Source organism: Talpa europaea (assembly GCF_964194135.1).
Source record: "Talpa europaea genome assembly, chromosome: 2".
NCBI lineage: Eukaryota > Metazoa > Chordata > Mammalia > Eulipotyphla > Talpidae > Talpa > Talpa europaea.
Window position 1 is genome coordinate 27,725,971 of NC_140068.1, and position 24,671 is coordinate 27,750,641.

General features: G+C 34.2%; 1 protein-coding gene across 2 annotated transcripts in view; it reads right to left on the reverse strand.

Moving 5' to 3' along the window:
* LAMA2 (laminin subunit alpha 2) overlaps positions 1–24,671 on the reverse strand; it is a gene marked incomplete at both ends in the record, with an annotated part of 514,626 nt that overhangs the window by 429,345 nt on the left and 60,610 nt on the right. The gene's annotated exons all lie outside the window — the stretch shown is intronic.

Genomic DNA, 24,671 nt, shown 5'->3' on the forward strand with positions numbered 1-24,671 from the left:
AAAACAGTACAATTTCCTAGATATGGTAGTAATTAAATGACCTACTTCTGTTCTCAATGACTACATATCTATTTTAATGACTTCTCAAGTTGGTTCTTATCTAGCCTGTGATATCTGCTGCCAACATTATTTATTTACAGATTCATTTAATATTGATCTAACATTCATGATAAACTGCCTAATGTAGACTTTGTCATCAGAGACCATGATGGACACTTTCCAATCTTAGAGTTCTTACTCTTTATTTTTTTACCAAAAATGAAGATAATTATATCACACATATCTTTTCTTCAAAACATAATACATCTCAACCTAAAAAATTAATAGTTAGGATAAGAATACAGAACACTTGAAAATATTACCTCCTCTTAAAAAAAAAAAACCCTGGAGTTAATAGGTAAGTAAATATATAAAAAACAGATACAAAAATTATATATGTATATGTATTTGACTGATATCTTTGAGCTAATCCATAGAGCTTTAAAATAGTTGGAGAATTCTTCCTAAATGAAATAATTGTAACTTATTCCATCAATAACAATTTATCAATCTCTATGTACTCAGCATAGAATTACAATTTCATTGAAATTGTACAATTATTAGTAAATTACTGGAAATATCTGAAAGTAATGAGAAGTCAAAAAGTTATCAAAACCAATCAATTAGGTGTAAAACTAGAATAAAATTCTAAAAATATGCAGGTTTCTTTAGAAAGTCATCTTATTATACAAAGTAAAATAGACAATGTTAATAAATTCATTTTTTTTAATTTCAAGGATGAGACATTAGAGGTCTAAAAATGTAACAACCATTAATTGCCCCTACTCCTATGAAATGAAATGTATGAGATGGGTGTATTTAAAATTAATGAAAAGGAGGAAGAAAAGAAAGGAGGGGAGGAGGAAGGGAAAATTTAAAATCACCACTTTACACAAGTCTAAACTCAATAGTCAATATAAACACTGAGTATCAACTGTGGGAAAGAAACCTAAGTAAATTTATAACCTATCAAAATTTTAATTAAAAACAAAGCACATTAAGTAAATTTTCAATCCCACATATTTTCTCTTTGCAAAATAAATGTCAGAAAATTCAGCAGATGTTTAATAAAAGTCTTGAATGTTGTGAGAAATTTGATCATTTCATGGGGTTTTACTTGAGAATTTGGATCACATAAATTGAAACAAGAATCAAACAATGTCAACAAGTACTACTATAAATATGTACTGAAATGTGTTTATCGAGAAAGGTGTTAAGAGCATTGCTAAGATATTAGTTACTAGTATTTATAGTTAGGCAACAATTAGAAAGTGTCAAAATTCATGAATATATACTATAATAGCATGTAATGAAAGAAATTAGAAATGTGACCAAAAAGTACAAAAAGTACATTGCTCTTAATTTACAAATAAAATGAAAAACAAGTAATTGAGTCTACAATGAATCTACGTCAAACTGTATTTACTGAGCAGGCTATAAGTTAAGCTAAGATGATTCAACAGTTCACAAAAAAATACACATCTCATCCTCATAGAAATACATCTTTGCTGTTACCCAGATGATCATAGGGGTACATGTCAGTAAGCACTGACAGATAATTTTATTCTAAAAAAAACAAATGGCCACCATCATTAAATCTGTAATTTAGAAACCTAACTTTCTTAAAAGCCTTTCAAGACCAAGGAGCAGGCTGCATGTTGAACGGACTCCTCTTTGCTGCTACTTCCAAATCTTTTCTACACTTGATCTTAGCCAAAAGGCTAAGAAGCAATCCAAATCTTTTCTCTTTCCCTCCAAAATTCTCAGCTTATGTGAGGATTCCAAGCACAGACTATACCACTTACTGCATCCCCCACTGTTTTAATAAACCACCTTCTTGGGTCTCCCCTGGAGGCACAGGCAGTTGAGCAAAGCACTGAGCAGCTGTCTGCAGCCTGTGCAGTGCCGGTTCGATTCCCGGCTGGCCAGGGAGATAGCCACCTGGTGCGGCAGACCTCTTGTCTCGCCCGCTGTTCCCCTCAGAAGTGTATTTTGTCAGTCTGCCTATTCTGTTCCCCACTCTGTCTCTGGTGAATCCTCTCACCCTCCCACACATCTGGCCTATACCCCAATTCTTGCATAAATAAATCTTAATAAATAAAATAAACCACCTTCTTGTCATGTATTAAAAATGATGTTTTCCATTTTACCTTCTTCCTTTCCATTTCTCCGTGTAACCACAAAATCTACATGTGTGATTTACCCAGATTTCAAGTCCTTTGTTTCTTCATTAATCTATGTTACTCCTCTTCTTCTCAGGCACCCTCCCTAGACTTGTAATTCACCATGCCACTTTATCCTTTCAGCCTACTCACTGGTACCTCATAAAAGGTACCAGTTCTTTCTTCTTAACCATCAGCTCCTCCCTGCTATTATCCCTTCCTTCCTGGTTTACGGATCCTATTATTCATAATTAAAACCACTTTATTACAAACTCTCTCCACTCTTTTTCCTTTCTAAATAAACAGTTTTTTTTTTACATTTATTTAAAACACATAGGAAAATATGGTCTGATTTTAATAGGTCTGAACTGAATAGAGGCTTGTGCCTACAGTTTCAAACCTGACTCATATTCTTTCCCTCCCTTAACTTACTGCAGTCGTGACAGTTGTTTCTTGAATTCACCAAACTCCCTAACCATTTGCCTTTCCATTTTTCATTGCTCTGCATGAAGAGCTTATTTTTCCAACTTTTGACATGCCAGGCTCTTTTTCATCCTTCTTGTTTTAGTTTCATGTCACCAGACACAGGCTTCTATGAATATTTCACCTAAAATAACCTGATGCAACTACTTTCCTATGCACTGCCTTGTTTTTTTTCCCTTCATAGCACTTGCCATACACATACACACACACACACACACAACACAAACACACAAACCATATCCTCTAATTACTTACTGGATGACTCCTTCATTATATTTGTTCCATGATGATAAAGACATAATCTGTTTTGTTCACTTTTATATTATCAGCACAAAAGAATTCATATAAAAGTTAATAAAGTGAATTAACAGAGAATAAGATGAGAGCAACATTTAGCTATATACTTGTCAAAAATCTAAAAATAGTAAAGAAAAAATCAGTATGTATTCAGCCATCAGCATATACCATCTAACATGTGGCAGTATATACTAAAATAAAATCAGTATGTACTGTCTACCAATTATGCTCTCATTTTATTTGAGGAAGTGAAATTAAGTCATATAATTGCTCATTCCTCCCCCCAAAACTGGTCTTATTGACATAAAAATTCCACTAATTAAAGAGAGAAAAATCAGTCAAATGAGTACTTTGATAGCATATAAGGATAACATTTAAACGATATTTAATGGTACTTGAGTTCTTAAAAACTGAGTTAAAAGTAGCATGAAAGATCTATACAGAATGAACTCAGTAATTGATACTAAAGGAAAATTATATTATAAAATGACAAAAATATGGTAAATCATAATATTTACAATAAATTCTGAAAATCATAGACCATGGAATAATAGAATGTGTCACTAGAGAATCACAAATTTAAGGAATCATGGTATTCGACTACTAAGTATCTTTACACACCCAGACAAATGTAGCATTATGGTAAGAATAATAGAATTATGTTAAATAGACATGTTATCTGACATGTAATTTCTGTGAGAATTTTTACCAACAAAATCATTTCTATTGATTATTATAATTCAAGGTGATATATTGTTACTTTTACTTCTTCCTAACTTTCACTTCCCACAAAATAAAAACCATGTGGACACTTATTAATTATCACTAAATTTTCACAAGATAGACAATAATATTAGCTAGATGATCAGAATTCCTATAAAGTTATTTAAAATAATTTTTATCAAATAAACACCAGAAGTAACATCAAATTTAATCTTCAGTTTCAAGACTGAAACTACATAGGTTTAATCAAATGGGAATAATGCAAACAAATAAACAAAAAGCACCCAACTGAATGAAAAAGAAAAATACCAGATGGTCTCACTCATAGCAGGAATTTAGAAAACCTAAATAAGGGACCAGGAAAAAGACTAATTAATACAAAGTAAAAATCAAAATTAAAAAGCAACCATAAACCAGAGACACACTATGGGGTGGGGGGGGAGGGAAGAGGAGAGGAAGGACTAGGGTCAAAATAAGGGGGGGTGCAACTGTATGGGGAATATAACCAAAATGATAATGCATACATTGTGCAAAAATGAAAAATGATGTAAGAATTATATAAAATAAAATATTAATTAAAAAAATTACCATAAGGAACTCAAATTGTATCAGACCCTAAACACACCATAAATACCGAAGTATTTTGTTCGTGGATTTGATATAACATTAACTCTTAAAATTGGATTTACAAAACCACTCTGATTTTCAAATACAAATACTTCTACTTGAAATTGTGCTACCAATTTCCTGAATGCCATTATTGCTCAAAAAGTCCAAGTTGATTAGTCTTTATTCAAATGTCTACAGTTTGGAACTTTAATATCACTGAATTTAAGGATCCTATTAATGTTTCTTCTGCATTTATTACGGTAACTAAATTGGAAGAAACACTTGGAACAAAGAAAAATTCCTTTCATAGACTTCTTGTTTTAGAAACACTTTCTCTCTCTCTCTCTCTCTCTCTCTATCGCTCACTCACACACACACACACACACACACACAAAAAAAAAACACACATGCACAGGCATACAGTGTAAAAATATATTTAAAAAACTATTCTTTCTGCATCAAAAAAGCTACATATTTTCTTTCATGTAACCAGAAAATTAAGTGTATCAATATATGTTAGAGCTGTATTAATTTTCAAAAATCAGGAAGCAAGAATTCAGGTCTTTCATGTATATACTGAGAAACTAACATAAAACACAAACTAGTTGTGTACAACTAGCCTGTAATGACGTGTGTAATACATTCTCAATATAATATGTATAAAATCTACCATATAAATAAATTGGAGTGCAAATTCCACATCTCCTCTTGAGTTGCCTAGCAACAAAAAGGAACCAGGAACCACTGTCAAAACAATGTAACTGAAATTTGTGAGCAGTAACTGCTCACTCATTGTTAAATCAGGACCTATCTACATTATATCTAAATTCTTGGTGAATATTTTTTCAGTTTCTGCTGGTTAGTAATGTTATCAAATGTAAATGAGAGAGCCTTTTTATCTTCATTTCATCTCTCCAGGCAGAATATTTTTGGCATCCCTGATATATGTGCATAGAAATATGGTTGTTGTTTAAAATAAATAATCTATGGCACACACCACTGGGATTAAGTGATTTCATTCTCAAAGATTTTGTGGTGTATCTCACAGATGGCTCTCATTGACAGGCAGAAAAATTAAAGTGTATCAGTGATGTATTCAGCATATGATTCTCCAACTATTTTTACTTAAAACAAAAGATTCAGCTATCTTCAATGAAATTTGCATTCTTTTATTCTTAGGGAGCCCTGGCTATAACTGAAAATCGGACATCACTTTAGCACTGTCTCATATTTAATCATAGCTTTATCTGTATAACAGTAGATTAAATGAGATGATACACTTTAAATGTCTACAACAAAAACATCAATAAGAAAACAGAAAGGTCAATGGCACATGGGAACAGGAAAATACCATCACACAGATCATGTTTAGGTGGGATCTTTCTACTCTGATCTAGGTAATCAGAAATGTAACTCTTCATTTTCCCCATTACACACTTAGGGATCTATAGAAGATTTAAAGTTAAATGTGAAAGCCAGGTGTGTGTGTGTGCATGCATATTTGTGTGTGTGTGTTTGTGTGTGTTTAAAGAAAATGCCAATTCTTGGGTTCTCTCCTCAGAAACCTTGAATTAAAAAATATTTTTATCACAAATTATAATTATTTGAATGCCTTGCCATTTGCAAATTATTTCTAATTTGCAACATTACTCACTTAATGGGAGTTTACACTTTAACCACTGAAATATCAAACAGAATAAGAAATGTCTTTGATTTCAATAAAACCATAACATTCTTAAAGAATATATTTCGAGACCGCTAGTTTCCAAGTACATAAAAACCCTGAAGGACTAGCAATTGAACATCTTCTTAGGCAACTGGGTCCTGCTCTGAAATAAACTTTTTATCACTCATAAAAATAAACACAAGGCATCAATTAACAAACAACCAGAGTAGTGTTAGTCCTGGATAGTGAGCTGGGCTGACTTACTGGCTACCGGACACTGAAGTAATAGCATCAATCTCTGTCCTTCAAATTTCGAACCATACTACCCTACACACCTTTGAGATTCCTTACAAGTGACTGCAACTCTAAGAGTCACAACTCTGAATGCTAAATGTGTAAACGCCAAGGATCTATCTATCATTTTATTCAAATTTTTTAACAACTGACCACATCAATTGTCCTATGGTATATGCTATAACATAAAGAGCATGAATTAACTCACAAATAGATGTGCTCTGGCAATGAAACACAGTCATAAATCTAAGCTTTGATTTAAAATAATATAGACTTAAAGGTAAATCACTGACTATGAATGCATTTCCCAAATTAATCCTCAAGGAGACTACTTTCAGGATTGTGAGTTTATTGGAAATGAAACACTTGAACAGATGTCAAGGGTACACAGGAAATATTTATGAATTAACACTTGAATGGTCAATTTCCCTAAATAGCTCATCTTTTACAGTATGTCATTATTATACAATTTATTTTGCCTAGAGTAGTTTCATAAGTTTCACCTAAAGGGTTTCTTAAAGATGGTAGCAACTATATTTCTTTAAAATGCTTTTTACTATACTGTTTAACATCAGAAGCAGATTGCCTTATCTTCTTCAATTTATTATGAAGAATTCTAAAACGAGTCATTATGCAATGTTACAAGCAAGACTATTTTATTTTGAAAAATTTGTATAGCAAATATAATGTTTCTGCTTCTATAATAGAGTGTAGCACTTTTGTCCATTTACATTTTTTGGAAGCATAGTTGTACATAAAAATGGCAATAGTGTTTCATATTTTAGGACTGCAGAATTTTTTTTAGATCATCAGTGGAAGGAAAAGGGACTGTGTCAGATGATACAAACTTCTATTTGTAAACCACTCATCATTATGAGGGGCCAGAGGGAAAAGGAAGCAACTCTAGAAGAGTAAAATAACCTTCCAAGCACAATGCTGTTTTAAGGAGGAAAATCAACAAAAATCACAAGGTGACATTTGTCACTGGCATAGAACAAATAGTGTAATACCCCAAATCTTTGAATCAAAAGTCCAACTAAATAATCATCTCTATATCTAGAGTTCTTTAAACTGTCTGCATTGGTCTTCTATTCAGCACTAAAGAAAAAACAATGGAATTGTTTCCTTTAAAATGATTTTAGAAAAGTTTTTTAATCACCTGCATTCTTACCTGTGTAGAGTAGTACTTTCAACCTTCAGGGACATATGCTAATTAAAATATCCTCTTTTTATACACACATGTGCACGTGCGCATGCACACAAAGAATATATATAAAGAAAAATACAATATTATGTGATTTATGTACTGACAAATCATCACTTGCAATTCAATAAAAACATTTTAGCTCATTTGTTTTAGATAATAAACATACACATAATGAACGTATTTTAGATTAAAGCTTTTCAATCAACAATGAACTCTCTGATTAAGGCAAGATAAACAGGAATGAAAGTGGCTTATGTGAAAACAAAACAAAAATACAAACTAGTCATTTACCTTGTGCTTGGCTTAGGACTGACTGACTGATAAATATTTAATCACCTCTCCACAAAGAAGTCCACTGCTTCCCAGACATAAAACTCTATAGGGTGCTATTACCTCTTGCTGTGGACCCAGAGCTTCCATTTGCAGGATCTATTATAATAGAAAGCTGAAGCACAGAAAAACTTGTTAGGAGCTTGGCTGCATGCCAGGCTCTAAATGCATATTCATATTTGAAGATGTATGTTTTCCCTTATAAGATGTCTCAAATACATCCCATTTGTTGTTGTTTTATTCCTATGAGTAAGAACAAAATGGTCTCGCATTAAGCCATAAATAATCAATAATTAAAATAATTGCTTCCTTCAGGGAACCAATACAAAACACAAAAGAGAATTTTTTTTCGAAAATTGAACAGGCCAAGGACCTGAAAACAGAAAAAGCCAACTACGTGTTTATGCTACAGAAGCTCCACACTCTTCTGAAACAAAGCGATTTAAGAGAGATCTTTATGTTGGTTTTAAGAGTGGCTATAATAATCAGAATTTTGTAAATAACATATATTTATAATCACTCCCTTCTATTCAGTAAAATATCTGTAAACTGGCTTTTATAAATATTAAACAGGTCTGACGTGAAGTAAAAAGTAGTTCTAGTTTATGAGCACCTACTGTGTACCAGGTCTTTTATATGTCTAATCAAACGCACTATCTCTAATCCTTAGAACAGCTCTGCAAGGCAGAGACTTAAATGAAACACCTGAGGCCTGAGAGGAAACTGCTTTCTAGTAGCTCACCTAGAACATAAATATCAATAATTTCAACAGAAGTCAAAGGCCTCTGCTTGCATAGCCTATGCAGGAATTCAAATGTTATTTTGTAAATTAATGATTTATAAACTGAACATATATAAACACTATGTGATTTCACTTATTCAAAATAAAGTTCACGTGATTTAGAATTCTTTCTTTCCTCATTAACTTCTTGTGTAATTTAAAATTTTAAGAACAAATATTTCACATATGTATTCTTTACTACAAACACAGGATGAAACCCTGTCTTGAAGGATGGAGCCATGTTTTTCAGTTATTTGACTAAAAAAAGCTATTTAAATGGTCATCATTTTAAAAATGGCTTAACTTTTGAAAAAGAGGTTTATCAGTAAACCTCTTTTACAAAATATTACAAAACTAGAGAAGCCAGACTCAAATATAATCAAAACATCTTCTAAATAATCATTATTTTTTGGCAATCCATATATATTAGATAATGGTAATGGTGTATGTATGTGTGTGTGTGTATATATATATACATATATAATGTTTTCTCCATTGAATGTTTTCATGGAGACAAATAATCTTTTGCTGTTCTTAAAACTCAGCATACATTACTTTATAAAATAATTTTGTCTTCCTTTTCATTTGTCTAGGAAAGGATAATTTAATTTTTATTCAGTCACCTATTAATTTAAATTGAATCTAATAAACTTGTTTAAATGGACAATTTCAGTCTGAAGAATTTCTGAATTTTCTAAATCAAATGCTTCAGTTTTAATTTATTTGGCTCATATCAGAAGAAATTTAATCCATCAACACAGAAAATAATGTGAAGACCAAATTTCATCAGTTCTATGATTTCAAAAATGTAAAGAAAAAACATTCCAAATTAAGCCTAAATTCTAAGAAATTTATAAGAACCCAAATAACTATTTAATTATCCAGGTAACGTTTACATAAGATTGGGTTCCCTTGCTTCCTGGGCACTTCTGTTCCCCATAGTATCATGGGGTTGGGGTGGGGCGGGGAGTGGAAGGTGGAGGGAGGGCTGTATCAATTCTACTTGAGGGTAAAAAAAAAATCATTAATGGAGGAAAACTTGTTTTTATATGAGTATTCCAACAAATGCATAAGGAATGTTAGATCATCATTATTTGAAGATATGAAATAATTATTGCTTCATTTTTAGTGTAGTATGGTGTAATTTTTTTTTAATGATCCTTGTCTTTCTGAAACATATTTATTATGTCTACATAGATCCCATGATATGATGTCTGGTATTTGCTTCAAAGAATCCAGTGGAGAAAGAGGACAGTCAGTAGGTTATAGATTGAAAAAACTAGGTGATCAGTGGTAATTATTTAAGTGACTAATACACACTGGAGGGGTTCTTTACACTAAGATCTCTATTTTTGATGTTTGAAATTGTCCTAAATAAACAATTAATATCTGAGGATTTATACAAGTTTAAGTGAGCTACAAGCTGAATTTTTGTTTTGCTTTTGTTTGCCATTTTGTTGAGACTTCTAGATATTAAAGGAATGAATTTAATTGAAAATTAATCCCTCAAAAAAAGGATCCGATGTTTGTCTCTATTTTTGCCTTTCTTTCTAATAAAATTTCTACTCCTGCCCCAACATTAAGAGATCAGAATTTTGCCATAAGCATTGAGTATTTCAAAATTGCACAGTGGTTTGAAGTGTTCAGGCTGGTAACAGCACTATAAACCTTGACTAATCTGTATTTTAAGATAGAGCCCTTCAAAAGAGCCCAGGGAGCTCTCCATTTCTCCCTAATCTGCACAAGCAACCATCTGATCCGCTTTTTTTCACAGAGGCCTATTTCACATTCAGGACCATATATAACATGAACATAAATCGAAAAAGAATGAGACAGGTTACAAACAAAAGTTTTTTTCAAAAACTGGATTACATGACACTTTATTATGATTTATTTCAAAGGAATGAAAAGTAATGCAATCTTTGAATGTATAATAAAAATCATCTATTTTGGATCTACCAACTCTAATTAATTTGTAGATCAACATAGAAGAGCAAAAAAGTGATAGTACCTAGTAAACTCTGAAATATTCATGAACCTTTATTTTAATTTACTGTCCCGATTCAATACAGTCAAGTGATTCTCAAGGTATGTACAAGCCACTCACAATGCTCTGTAACACAAAAACAGCTGCAGGTATTCCTCCAGGAAACAAGGAATAGAGTAAGATTTAACCCATGTCTGTGACCATCCAAAGTGACTATCATGTTTAAATTACACAGAAATTCAAATGGAAACCAGTATGACAGGCAAGAAATACCCCCTTCCCTATGAAAATAATCATTTAAGTTCTCATTTTAATAAAGAACTATGTTTTATCATAAAAAATGCCTTTTGATGAGAAATTTGTAAGGCACAGAATTTATAAGGTTCTAGGAAAGTTGAAAGATGACACTGTTTTGAATAGAAAAAATGAGAGGTTTAATAGGAAAGCAGCAGAGTATGTTCACATTTGGTAAATTGTCTTTAAAGACCTTCAAATTTTAATACATATGAATGTATTGATGTATCCTTAAAGAGAGAAGTAAATTTTCAAACATCTGCCATGAATGAAGAGGCATTAGTCACATCAGGTACACACAGTGAATATAGTACAGAAAGAATGTGAGTAGCTAATGAGCAGGGAAAAGACTATGTCAGACTAAAGATGAGCATTTGCTTGTAGTTCTCAATTGGACCAGCGTAACAGTAGGGAACCAAAATAAAACAAAAACATGTTGTGGTTGAATTATGTCTGGGAAAATGAGAATGACTAAAAGATATGAAGGGAATGGGTAGAATGCAAGTGGTATCCATTGCATTTATTCAAATTGTCCTTTTTATACACTAGCAGCAGTGATACAATGGTGAACACAGGACAATGTTTAATAGGGTCTGATTGCCTTAATTTTCAGTTTAATGAAGGAAAAATAACTTCAGTTATGTATTTATGTATTTATGCATAGAATAACTGGGGTACAGGCCAGAGGTGCAGGGGGTGAGAGGATTTACCAGAGACAGAGCAGGGAGCAGAACAGGTGGATCTACTGAAATATACTGCTGAGGGGACCAATGAGAGAGACAGGAGGGGTCTGTTGTAGCATATGTGGGTTATCTCCCTCGCCAGGGATCAAAAAGCCATTGTGGTGATAGTGCTGAGACTTAACTCCTATGCCACTAGGTAGGCCCAGTAGTATATTTATAGTTATCATTAACATTTATATCATGGGCATAAAATATCTAACCTTATCCTCCATCCAATCCAAATCTCTGAAATTTAGTTCCACAAATAAACAGCAAGTGCATGACTTCATCTCAACTCCCTCTGCTCATTTCAGAAACTGCCATTTCTTCTCTGTTCTACTGTAATATTTTTAAGTCATTTTCCTGCTCTAAATCTTCTCCTCTCTATTACTCTGAACTCAAAGGCATCTTTTACAAGCTGATTCTTTAAAACTCAGCTCTGAAGCACTTTCTCAAGCTAGCTAGAACCCATCAGTAAAAATGTCCATTATGGGAAAATAAAATCCAAGCTTCATCTGCCTCTTCCTCATTCTCTTCTTGCACTTTCCTTTCACAGTAAAGTGGGCACACTGCCTGCCTATGCATCCAAGAACATCTCCACTTCCCCCAAGCCTATGAACATCCACCTTTTCAGTCTCTGGGAAAAATAACATGAATTTTCAGGAAATCTGGCATCAGGAACATCATCATGGCCACTGGGAAAAAAGCATGTTTGCACTATAACTGAAAAGGCAAATGAAGACAACTATAATGGACCCTTTTTGCTAATTGAAACAATTACATTTTATTTGACATTCTACTTCTTGACATATTCATCAGCATTATGCTTTTGAAATATAAACATGTTGACATAATTTTTAAATAAAATTGCAAATACTAGCTTAATGAAAGTATGAGACCATTTGAAAAACCAAAAAATTATAAATATGCAATAATAGCTATAGAGATATAATATGTATGCAAAGGTATTTTTAATTAAGGGAAAATGACAACAAACCCATGATGGTATTTGCGGTTAACAGAATTAGAAGATGAGCAGGACGTAGGATCAAAATAGAAAATGGTTATATTTTGTATAATTTCTTTAATAAGATATAGAAAGCATGACAAATGTGAAGCGTTATTTCTAAAAGATAGGAATGTGGATGTTTATCTTATTTTCTGTATTTTAAAATTTTCTCTATAAATTTAAAGGAACAAAGATAAAATTGGTATTCTCAAGGAACCAAACAATGAAGACCAGCAAGTGAAACAACAGTTTGGATACTGTGTGACTAATGCTATGTTAGAAGAATAGATTGCTAAGAGAGCAAAGAGCTCAGCTGTCTAGTTGACCAAGAGTTACATTATGGCTTCCAAAGGAGTTATTGGCATTTAAGGGATGAAAAGACATTGATGACTTAGGAAGCGGGAACGTGTTTCTGTTTGAAGGTTTTAAGAACAGTGTTTACAAAGGAAAGTCAGCACGAGAGTGTGATATTGTGGAGAAACTGGAAGTCATTTTTAATGTTTCAGGTGGAGGTGCTGTGCAGATGTCTAGTCAGTGCTGAGGCTAGAAAGGCAGGCAACTTAAGATCCTGAGTGGAAACATATCCAGCTCTCAAGAGTCTGAACCTTATCTTGAGTGAAGAGACAACTAAGACTTTTACTGGTCTTACCAGGTGCAGATGGTAGAAAGATCACTGTAGGGAGGGAAAGGGAATTGCTTGATCTTATAATAGGCTAGCTGAAAAGAGGTGATCAACTGAATTCAGGGAGATACAAGATCAAATGGATCAGGAAATATCCAGAGATTCAAAACTGTAGCTGTTTACTACACATGGTTGTGAGGGACAGAAACAGTAAGAAGGTGACTCTGGGCTTCTGCCTTAGCCACCTAAAAGAGTAGCTTATCCTTCATCAAATTAGGAAATATGGGGAAGAATAAGTAACTTGGTTTGGGGTGACAATTGCAATTCTAACTAGAATAAGTACTAAGACTTTGCAAATACCATCTTACACTGATTTGTTTCTAATAAATGAAAAATCCTAATTTGTCCAATAGTTGGTATCCTAGATGTATATCCATGGTATTAGTATTGGTCCAAAGAAATCTTAAACATACGGATTAAAATCAAATCTATTTTTGATGTTGAAAGTAGTTCTCAAGAAGCAAGAAAAATTAAAATATCTACCCCAAATTTATAAAATAGACACACATTTCACTAAGTATTTGTGGAGGAATTATTAGAAAAACAATGATGATATTTCAGCTGGTAGAAATATTTTTATATGAAAGTCTCATTATCTCTCTGGCACCAAGAAAAAATAATCTTATTTATTTATAGATGTGAATTTCCTTTAACAGATATGCAGACAGTTCAATAAACATGTTTCCTAAATTTAACCTAATATGGCCCATTATTCCATGGGAAATATCCCTTAAAAAAAGCATTATTTCAGGCCTCCCCTGGTGGCACAGCGGTTGAGCGCTGTGCTGTGAAGCTGCCTGCAGCCTCTGCAGCACCGGTTCGATCCCCGGCTGCCGGGCGAGGGTCCCACATGACGCACAGAACCTCTCCTGCCGCGTCCACTGTTCCCCTCAGCAGTGTATTTCGTTAGTCTGCCTGTTCTGTTCCCTGCTCTGGTGCTGGTGAATCCTCTCACCTGCCCGCGCTTCTGACTGACCCAGTACTTGTATAAATAAATAAATAAATCTTTTAAAAAAGCATTATTTCACAAAGAAAATTAAATCCACAAAAGAACATCTTACTTCCCATCAGCATTATCTGACAAACATACTCTACACACTCTATATTTGTTCTGCTATAATTAATATGAAAGTCCAGATCCTGATAGGTTATTTATATTTGTGGGCAATTGCCATTTCAAGTGATAGAGTACAGAATGTTGAGGTACTCTAGAACATAGACCAAATATTAGAGTTTGTGATATCAACTTAGAAAAGTAAAATAACCATTTATCTCTAGCACTATACTAATATTTAACATCAGAAATAACATCAATTCACAAATGCTTCTAACTGTAGAGACCCAACATTGTTTTGGACATAATAGCAGTAACAGCATATGTCTGTTGGACCCAGACATGACTCCAAAAATCCAATCTGTTTCTTTTTTGATACTTTTCCTATTATTTTATCATCACATCCTAACAATAATAGTTTCTGCAAATCATGACTATCCCTGATGATCTTAACATAATTTTGCTTTTATATTACCTTGTATGGTCTATCATGAATGCACTATACTAAATGGAGAACATCATCCACTTAAATAAGTTTTGAGCCCATCATTGTGCAAGTCACTATTTTAGACACCAAGGAGGAAATGTTGAAATAAAGAGCAAACTCTGAGCCCATATATGATGCCCTGAATGAACTCCCCCCCATGATATTTTTACAGACTATACCCCCATCTCCACATGAAGAGATCTTGTGCACTGGGGACCAAAACTTCCAGCATACCATGAATCTGATTTCCTGAATGGGGGCTGGTCAGTGATAATAGGGGTGGAGTAAAGCAGCCTTGCCTGACATATAACTAAACACACGCAGGCTGGGGTTCTCTTGTTTCTGTGGCCCCAAGCTGTACCCTGGTACTGAGCAGAGAGGAGACACATGGATATAGAGGCACATGTAGAGATACTTGGAAGGGGTACTTGCAAGAGACACATGGGTGAGAGACAATTGGGGAGACTGCTTCTGGTTCTTCACAGAGACAATGACAGCTGTAATCTTGATGTAGTATATTTTGCATTTTTTCTCTCTCTCCTTCAGCCCCAGCTCTCCCTGCCTAACCCTTTTCTTGTGGTTTCCACCAGAAGGTACATTAGACTTGTGAAATGCTTTCAGGACTCAGCGGTCCCATTTAGGGCCAACACTGCTTGGCTGGGCAATTGCCCACAAGGGGATGGGTAAATTGTGGTGCTTTGTTGGGAAACTTGTTTGAATCCCTTTTCTTCTCTCTATGCACACAAATTCTAATGAATCTCACACAAAGAGTCTTCTTCCTTTGCCTTTCTGCAGACATATGACAGAATCCCTTTCAGAGGGTGCATCCCTTAACAATTTAGGGTCCTTGGGTGCCTCTGGGTCATGTGCTACCAGAAATTGAGCAAATACAGTACCTGCTTATTTTGGTACCCATCAAGTTAAAGAGATAAACATTAATGAAAGAATTAAACAAGCAATATTAAAACTGAGACTGTCTTTAGTGCTATTTGTCAAAAATTAACAGCTTTGTGAGACTAAATATGGTGGTTCAGTATGGATGAGTATGCTGGGGCAGAGGGGGGTCATTTGACTACTTCTAACCAATACAGTGTGAGAAAAATTAATATGTGTCAGTTCCAGAAGCATTTAATTGTTCCAGAGTTATCCATTTCCTTCTACCATGGCTCACCACACTAAGGTGATGAAGACTCCATTAGTGACCTAGTGTAAATAGTAGAACATGCCACTGATTAAATATGTTGGCTATTTACCATCATGAACATTTTGAAATTTTTCATTCTTGCAAATTACTATAGCCCATTGTGACTAATAAGTGTCTTCTTCACATTGTTGTCCAGTGTTATAATTCTAAAATATTTAAAAGGTACTATGTGAATTTGACAAGAATTTTACAAGAATTTTTCTTCAACATGAAGAAAGTTTCAGGAAATTACTCAAAAGAAGTTAGTACTAGGATTATAAGGGGGAGACAGATACACTTGTTCAGTCTTTTTTAGCTTTTCCAGATTTCATCGAAACACCTTTATGATAGTATAACATTCTCTACAGTATGAGCACTAAACTCAATAGTTTTCAAGTACAGAGTCTGTTGTCTACAGAGACGACAGGTGCTGTATATCAGACAAGCTGAGCAGAGTCTGGTAACACAGTTTGTTCTTGCAAGAGGCAAGTTAATGCATGCTTTGAACAAGTTCACCTCCCAAGTGATCCCTGCTTTTTAAGAAACCTTTTTAACATTTTCTTAGCACTCATTCCCTCTAGTAATCCAGTTTCTGGCATTTCATTTTGTCTTTTATGCACTTCTCTTAGCAGATGAACCAGCCTGCTGCTTTCTTCTTGTGACATGACTTCAAAGGAAAATCAAAAGAGTCCAATTTTTTTTCTTAACGCAATTTTCAATGTATAAAATACAGTAATACTTGCTGACTGAAGTCCCCAAAATATTTCTGCACCAATTCAAATGGAGAAACTTGGAAATAAGTCATAACTTCAGGATTTACCTCATCAGGGAATTTTTTTATAAAGTTTTATTGAAATGCAGCCACACTCACACACACATCCTCTATGGCTGCTTCATCCCTATAACAGCAGAATTGAACAACTGCAGCAATATGTTTAATATCTGCTCTTTAGAAAACAAGTTTGTACACCCCTGTCCTATTAGTCATTATTTAACTGGTATATACACCAAGTCCTTAATATAATCTTTAAAGCCTTGAGGGATCTGGCACCTACTTTAATTCAGTATCTGTTCCCTTTAATTTTATGTTTCAGCCACAATGGCAGTTTTAGATCTTGAGGGCTCCAGGCTTTCTTCAGAGTCTACCAGGAGAGGGACTATGTGTATAAGCATCTCTCTCTCTAAACACCTTTCCAAACCCTCTGCCCATCCTTATTTGCCTGTCCAGCTCCTACTTACATTTCAAAGAATTACTGCCTATGAGAAGTATCTCTAGACTGTCCCAATGACCACATTCTTTGGAGATATATTATGGAAAACCCTATTCCCTACCTTGTCTCAAGTTGAACTATATTTATTTTAAAGAAAGGACAGATGTGGGTTTTTGCTTGTTTGTTTATTACCTGTGCGTAAGACCCAGGATAGGTAGAAAAATATATATACTGAAAGAATAATCTGCTTCCTAGGGCACAGACTATTTGAAATGTAAAAGTAGCTATTCACAGGTAGCGCCAATAATTCATTACAAATTCTCATTGGTAATTCTCCTCAAGCCCTGCGCTGAATCTCAAAATTGTTTGATTTATGTATGAATGAGTTAACTAGTCAGGGAATCTGGTGGGCACCAGGGACAGTTACATTATTGCAGGCTTGCTACTTCATATAGAGTCACTTAGGAAATGATTTCTTTAATAGTTTCTTTTGGGGGGGAAAAGTTCCCTTTAAAAGAAAGTCAACAGATAGTACTGAGAGTACTTAGCTATAATGTATAAATTTTGGATTCATTTAAAAGTTAAACATTGATTTTGCAGTAGCTCCAATTTAGGGAGGGAATGAATTTTTTTTAAAAGTCATAAAATTGTTTCAATACATTTTTCCTCTGCTATAAAACTATTTATCAAAACAGTGATAAAACCAGAGAGGGGTTGAAAGTAAATTAATTTTGTGAAGTGAGGACGTATTCAGAAAACAACTGTCTCAACAGAAACCTCGTTCAGGGAAATGTAAGGTATAAATAATCATTTATCTGAAGCAACAGAGGCAGAAAACAGTGTTGAAGCTAATGAATCTGTATTTATTAAAAGTAAAATTTAGTTCACATAAATTGAGTCTCATTTTAAAACAAAACAAAATAAAACAACCATATGAGGAGAGGCTGAGAGTTAATCGTGTAGTCATGTGAACTTTCTAATCAAAGTTCTTTCTAATCTTTCTACTTAGAAACTCAGAGAAAATGGTTATAGCCGAGAAAAAGCTTTTATCACAGACACCACCAAAATAAAATACATGTATAAACAAATTCAATGAGAAGAAACTAGCCATTTAGATTAAATCTTCTATTTGGTAGGACTGGTAGTTTTGCTCTATTATACTGGGAAACCCAATTTGAAGGACAAAAATATTGATGTGTCCATATTATTGATATTGGGTCTCAAGACTAATTTCAGGGTCAGCTTCATAAGCTCTACATTTGGAGGATATCTTACAACACAAAACAGCGTACCTAAGTTTCTCTGAATTTCTTAGGGTTCCTATGTACTAGAATAACATTTACAGATTTGAATGTCCCAAGACATTCCTCATGAATGTCAACATATCCAGATTGTACACTCATCATTAGTCAGGTACCAACATAAAAACGGTCTGAAATATGGGGAAAAAATATTTCTGTTGTCATGATAAATTTTCCAAAAAGAAAAACCAATATTCAGAATATACTCTCAAGCATGTTGGCATTTTCAGGGTGCCTTCCTCTCTGGCATTTTCAGTGTTCCTTCATATTTATACCTTCTTTTCATTCTATAAACTTGTTTGGGGCAGTATTTCCCATTCCCCTGGGTTCTAACAACTATTTAGATGCTGAAATTTCCCAAATCATTAACACCAGCGAGAGTTCTCCCCTGAGTTTTAACTCTAAATATTCAACTGCTGCTTAAACACTAGGGCATGGGTGCCGACCAGGCACTGGAAATCAAAAGGAAAAAAAAATCTTAAGCAGAAAGTCCTATTTCCTTTCAAAACGTTTTTTCTGTGTTTCTTTTAACCAAGTTAGAAATCTGAACACCATGGCTAATTCTTCTTCTATACCTTCTACATTTAATCAATTACCAAGTCCTTTTGTGTCAAATCACAAAAAAATTCTGTCAGACAATTCATGCCCATCCATCTCCATTGCCAACATCCTAGTTCAGGTCATTATCATTGGTGTCTTTAATTATCTCAATAGCTTTCTAATGAATTCTCCTGTCATTCCTTGATTCATTTTCCACTCTGCCATCAGAGGGATTCCCTGAAACTCTTTAATAAGACTCACAAAGTGGTACATCATCAGATTCTTGCTTATCATTCAACCTTAACTCTCCCTACTGTTTCCCTCTGATCCCTTCTTCTTATCTCCTCTATCATTGTCCCTATGTTTTGTATTCCAAGAATTCCATTTTTTTTTTCAGTTCCTGGACTAGATAATACACTTTTTCACCTTAGGTTCACCTCATAGGTTAACCTGTTACATTATTTGCTTAAAATATTCTGTCACATTCACTTATCCCTAACTCCACTGCAAATTCTACTTACTTGAACTTCTCCCTTTCATCCTTAAAAATCTCTGGTTAGTTGCTGCTTCCTCTGGAAAGTCTTCCTTAACTCTTCTAAGATTCTGCTATTTTCCTGTATTATGTTCCTTTAGCACTTGCCAACCATATTGTTGTACTTGTTCTTAGATTTCCATATACTTTTACTTTAAAAAATACTTCTCAACAGATTGTGCCAAGGGAGACACAATGTCTAATTGATTAATTTTCATATTCAAAGGTAATAAAATATTTAATCCATAAAATAACTTGACAAATACATATTTCATCAGGGAGGACGGAGATCAGTGAATTCACAAGCTCATTTCCACTAGCTTTTCTAACTAATTTATTTTGTAAATATTTCTCTTAAAATCAATGACAGTCTAGGAAAGTATTTCTCTCTTTTTTTTTAAGGTAACATAGGTTCACAACACTATATAAGTTTTAGGAATACTTTCACACTTCTTCAAATGTATGCTTATCATACTATGTCCAGCACCAAAATACTAACGACCCTCCACTACAGTCCAGAGGGCCCCCCAAACCCTTTGTTTCCACCCACCAACACAACTTGTGTAACCTCAGTTCTGCTGTTAAAATCCATGGATTTGTCTTTGTTTAGTTTGTTTGCTTTGTTTCTTTATATTTTGAATATGATGAAGTCACCCAGTATTTGTCTTTCCCCTTCTTATTCTATTTATCATAATCCCCTCAAGTTCCATCCAAGTTCTAGGATAGCACTTAAACTTTCTAAGGCATTACTACTACTTGCAGAAAAGTATAATTACTATCCCAGGAAACATATCAATTTGGGGGGGATTTATCTAAATACAAAATGTCAACTTTAGTTCCATCCCATGGTTTGTTTGGATATATTTAATAAAAAACATTTTTGTTTCCCCACACCCCATCAAAACTTTAAGTAAAATTCATATCCCACAAAATGGCACAATATTTATCCTATTGTTTTGGGTAACTCCTGACATGCTCTTTTACATATATCAATATATATGAATATTTGAATTTGAGATTCTATCTACCCACAGGGTTGACTTTTTCACAATTCATGGAGGCATATCTTTCAATGGAAACTGTAGATTATTAGCAAATAATGGCAAATAGTTTGTGATTTCAAGCAACTTTTTCTGTAGGATACAGCGATAGTTTTTGTTCCATTGTGACCTCTTTGAAAGTCAAGTCTATGCTTCATAAAATTAGAGGGTCACCTGGTTAACTGGGTATAAATGGAATCCTTGTATTGCAGAAAGGCCAGCTGACATACTGTGCACAGCATGCTGGTGTCTGACTACTTACCTTGATTGGGCTGGCCACTGTGTGATATATTTAGAGCTTTTAAATGGTACACTAGGTCAGTGTTAATGTGCAAAGCTTAAAAAACAATTGAGAGGGAAATGCATGTATTCAAAATGTGAGTCTGCAATTTGAGCTAGAAAGCAATTCCCAGGATAGCTTATGAAAAGAAGCACCAGCTATCAGGTCCCACAGCACTGTCACTGCAAAGCAAGAACACCAACTTCCATGATGGTTAGTTGTTTGTTGTGAGTCATTCATGAGGACAGGTAAAGCAATGGGGTTCACTCTAAGCCTATATATACCACACCCTGGTCCCCTGTCTCTGTGACTCTAACTTTCAGCTCTTCTGGCAATTTGAAGTCCCTTTAGTAGATTTAAAAAAATCAGTTTCCTCCACATTCTTCCTTTTTGTTCCTTTTCATCCTCAAATCCCCTTGAAGAAACCCAGCGAACTCTCAAACTTAATATCTTCTGGGGACAGTTAAACCAAAGGCTATGTCATATAGCTAGAGAAATGTAGAGTTAAAGTATTAAAAATCATGCAATATGTACTGTTCCATCTTCAGTGTCCTTCTCTCAATGTGACTGTCTTTGAGCCAAGCCAGAGCAGGAATACTGTACAGAAAAGGAATCATGAATCCTCTCTCAAATGAACTTTAATAACTTGGGCTTATTAGCATTAGAGCCAAACTATTAAGAGATTTGTAGCATCTTATGGTAGCGGTTTGATTTAGGATTGTCCACAAAAAAAAAAAAAAAAGACTTCAGCTATTAGGGCAGCAGTTGTTAAATTACTAGGCTTAAAAACTCTTTTTTCGGGCCTCCCCGGTGGCGCAGTGGTTGAGCGCTGGGTTGCGAAGCTGCCCGCGGCCTCTGCGGCGCCGGTTCGATCCCCGGCTGCTCCCCGGCCACCGGAGGAGGGTCCCACATGGCGTGCAGACCTCTCCTGCCGCCCGCTGCTCCCCTCAGCAGTGTACCTCGGTCCTTCTGCCTGCTCTGCTCCCCGCTCTGGCTCTGGTGAATTCTCTCACCCTCCCGTGCTTCTGACTGTACCCAGTGCATGTATAACAAAACAAATTAAAAAAAAACAAACAAACAAAAAAAAACTCTTTTTTCCCCCTCATTGCAATGTAGTAACTGCTTTAAAATTAATAAACAAGTTGATTAATTTGAAATTTGTTATTTGTCCAAGTATTTTCAACCCTTGCATAGTTGGCCATTCAGTTATTTTTTTTAATCTCAATAATTAAAAGGTGTTAAAATTCAATATTAATGCCAATAGCATAAGTAAAATAATGACAATACTTTTCTTGGAAAATTGGAAAGTCACTACAAGAAACATAAAGATCACTTGGAATCAGGTATTTTTAAGGTATTAATACATCAACTCATTATTAATATATTTTCTTTTGAAATGGAATTTATAGACGCTCTAAAATTTCCATTATCTTTTTTTTTTCTAATTTACTATCAAGTTTCACTTTTCAATGACAAGTTTAGATAGGAAACAAAATTAAGGAAAGTCTCAGTCTGAAGTTGGACAAATACAGTTGTGCCTAGGGCAGCTCATTGACCTCACCCTCATTTCAAGCTTGTCAGTAACCCCTGGAAAAGAATTAAAAATGCTCCCAAATACCCTATATGGAAAAATAAAAGTTTTACCATTTGGAACCAAGTAAAACAGACAACTCATTGAACACCTATTATACGCCAGACACTGTACTAAATGCTTCACATGGATAACTTAATTTCATACTCATAACAAGAATGAGTAGACATGATTATTCACATATTACAGGTAAGATTTGAGGTTTTGTGTTATGCAATATCTCACATAGTCATTTATACAGCAAGACACAAGCCAGGGTCTAAGGCCAGGTCTGTGTGACTCAACGTCTACTGTTCTCAATAAACCATCCTATCTGTAAAGAAAGGGAATGACATTGATCATTTACACCATTTTCAAAAGAGGGTCATTGCTTCAAAATGCATAAAGGAGAAATATCTAATGGTTAATAAAATATTACCAATGAGAAGACCTGACAAACCTGCATTTAAGGAGTGCTGGCCCCCAAGGCTAGGCTAACATCCCATGCTCACAGCTAACATCCCATGCTCCTAAGATTTATTTCCCAGCAAGTTTATTTGTGATGTTCAGGGGAAAAAAATAGAGAAAAGCTCTATTCATTCTTAATTAAAGTTTGCTTATAACTATTGAACCTTTGACCTTTATCCAATTTCAGTTTTAAAGCCCCAAATAAACTTCTTAACTGTACCCCCCAGGGGATTGATAAAATCAAATGCATCTGAAAAACACAAACTCTTAACATTGGTAGGTCACTTAATACTGAAGAGAACTAGTAAAGTGACAAATTACTTTAGGGAGATTTATATTTTAATTTCTGCCTTTATGTTTTAAATTCAGATTCTATGTTTTATTCAGGCAGAAATTTTTTGAATACCTTGTAGCATAATAAAAATCACTATAAATTTATTTTTTTTTCAAGAATCAAAACAAATGACCGGCTAAAATATGACAGAGTCCAAAAGACTATTTTGATTTTCATAAGAATTATGCTTGCTAATTTGCAATTACAATAATGCTAATGATTTGCCATTTATAACTTTCACATTTTAAAGAAAATGATAATATATTTCCCCCTATGAGCCAAATTATTTGACTCATTTAATCTTGAAATATAAATTATTTCCACTCAGATTTTGTTTTCTAGTATAGGTTTACTCTCTCTTTCTAAGAACTCAAAATAACTACAATACTATCTATATTTGGTGTTGATCTTCACCCAGGATTAGACCAGAGCCTATCTGCATTAAGAAGACTAAAGTTATTCATCTAAGGTTATCCAAATACAGGTGTGCCCACAGATATTCTACTGAATGACTTAGTCAAATAATCAATACTACAGTTCTTTGTGTTTTTCTTGAATGCCTTTTCAAAAACACGTTTATTTTCCTTCTTAAAAATAATTTCATTAATCCCTCAGCAGTGTACTTCGGTCCTTCTGCCTGCTCTGCTCCCCGCTCTGGCTCTGGTGAATTCTCTCACCCTCCCGCGCTTCTGACTGTACCCAGTGCATGTATGAACAAAAAAACAAACAAACAAACAAATAAATAAATAAAACATGCCTCTATAAAATTAAAAAAAAAATTCATTAATATTTCTCTTGTATGTTCTTGGGAATGATAGAGAACTTGAATCTATGTGTTCATTAGTTCACTGGACAAAGCTCATCAGGCACATATGGTAGCTAAAGCTCCTCTGTTGCTGTTTTCTGTCTTAATGCAAAGGGTTTAGGCCTGAAAACTTTGCAGCAACAAGGATGTATTGAGATTGTTGATTCCTAGACACATCTCTGGTCTTTATTTCCAAATGGTCTTATGTAAGTTTTTCTAACAATCTTCTTAATGTTTGTTAGCAAATTTTCCCACCTACATATGAGTTAGTCATTGAAATTTGGACCTTCACTAGTTGTATAATGAGGAAGAATTTTGCCCTTGAAATGTGTTTTATGCAATACATCTACAATGAAATTTAGTCAATTCTAGATTAAAAACAAAAGGATCCTGTTTAAAGTATTTTCATTATTACAAGTACCTTATTTATTGAGCTGATCTTTGCTCTTTTTAAAGAATACAGAATTAACTATTTGATGAAGAAAAGCTCATTTCTCAGCATACTGACCTACTTTTCCCTTAGTTTAACTCATTTTAAAGTGTGACTGAATACTTTTTATGCATATTTAGCAAAGGGACAA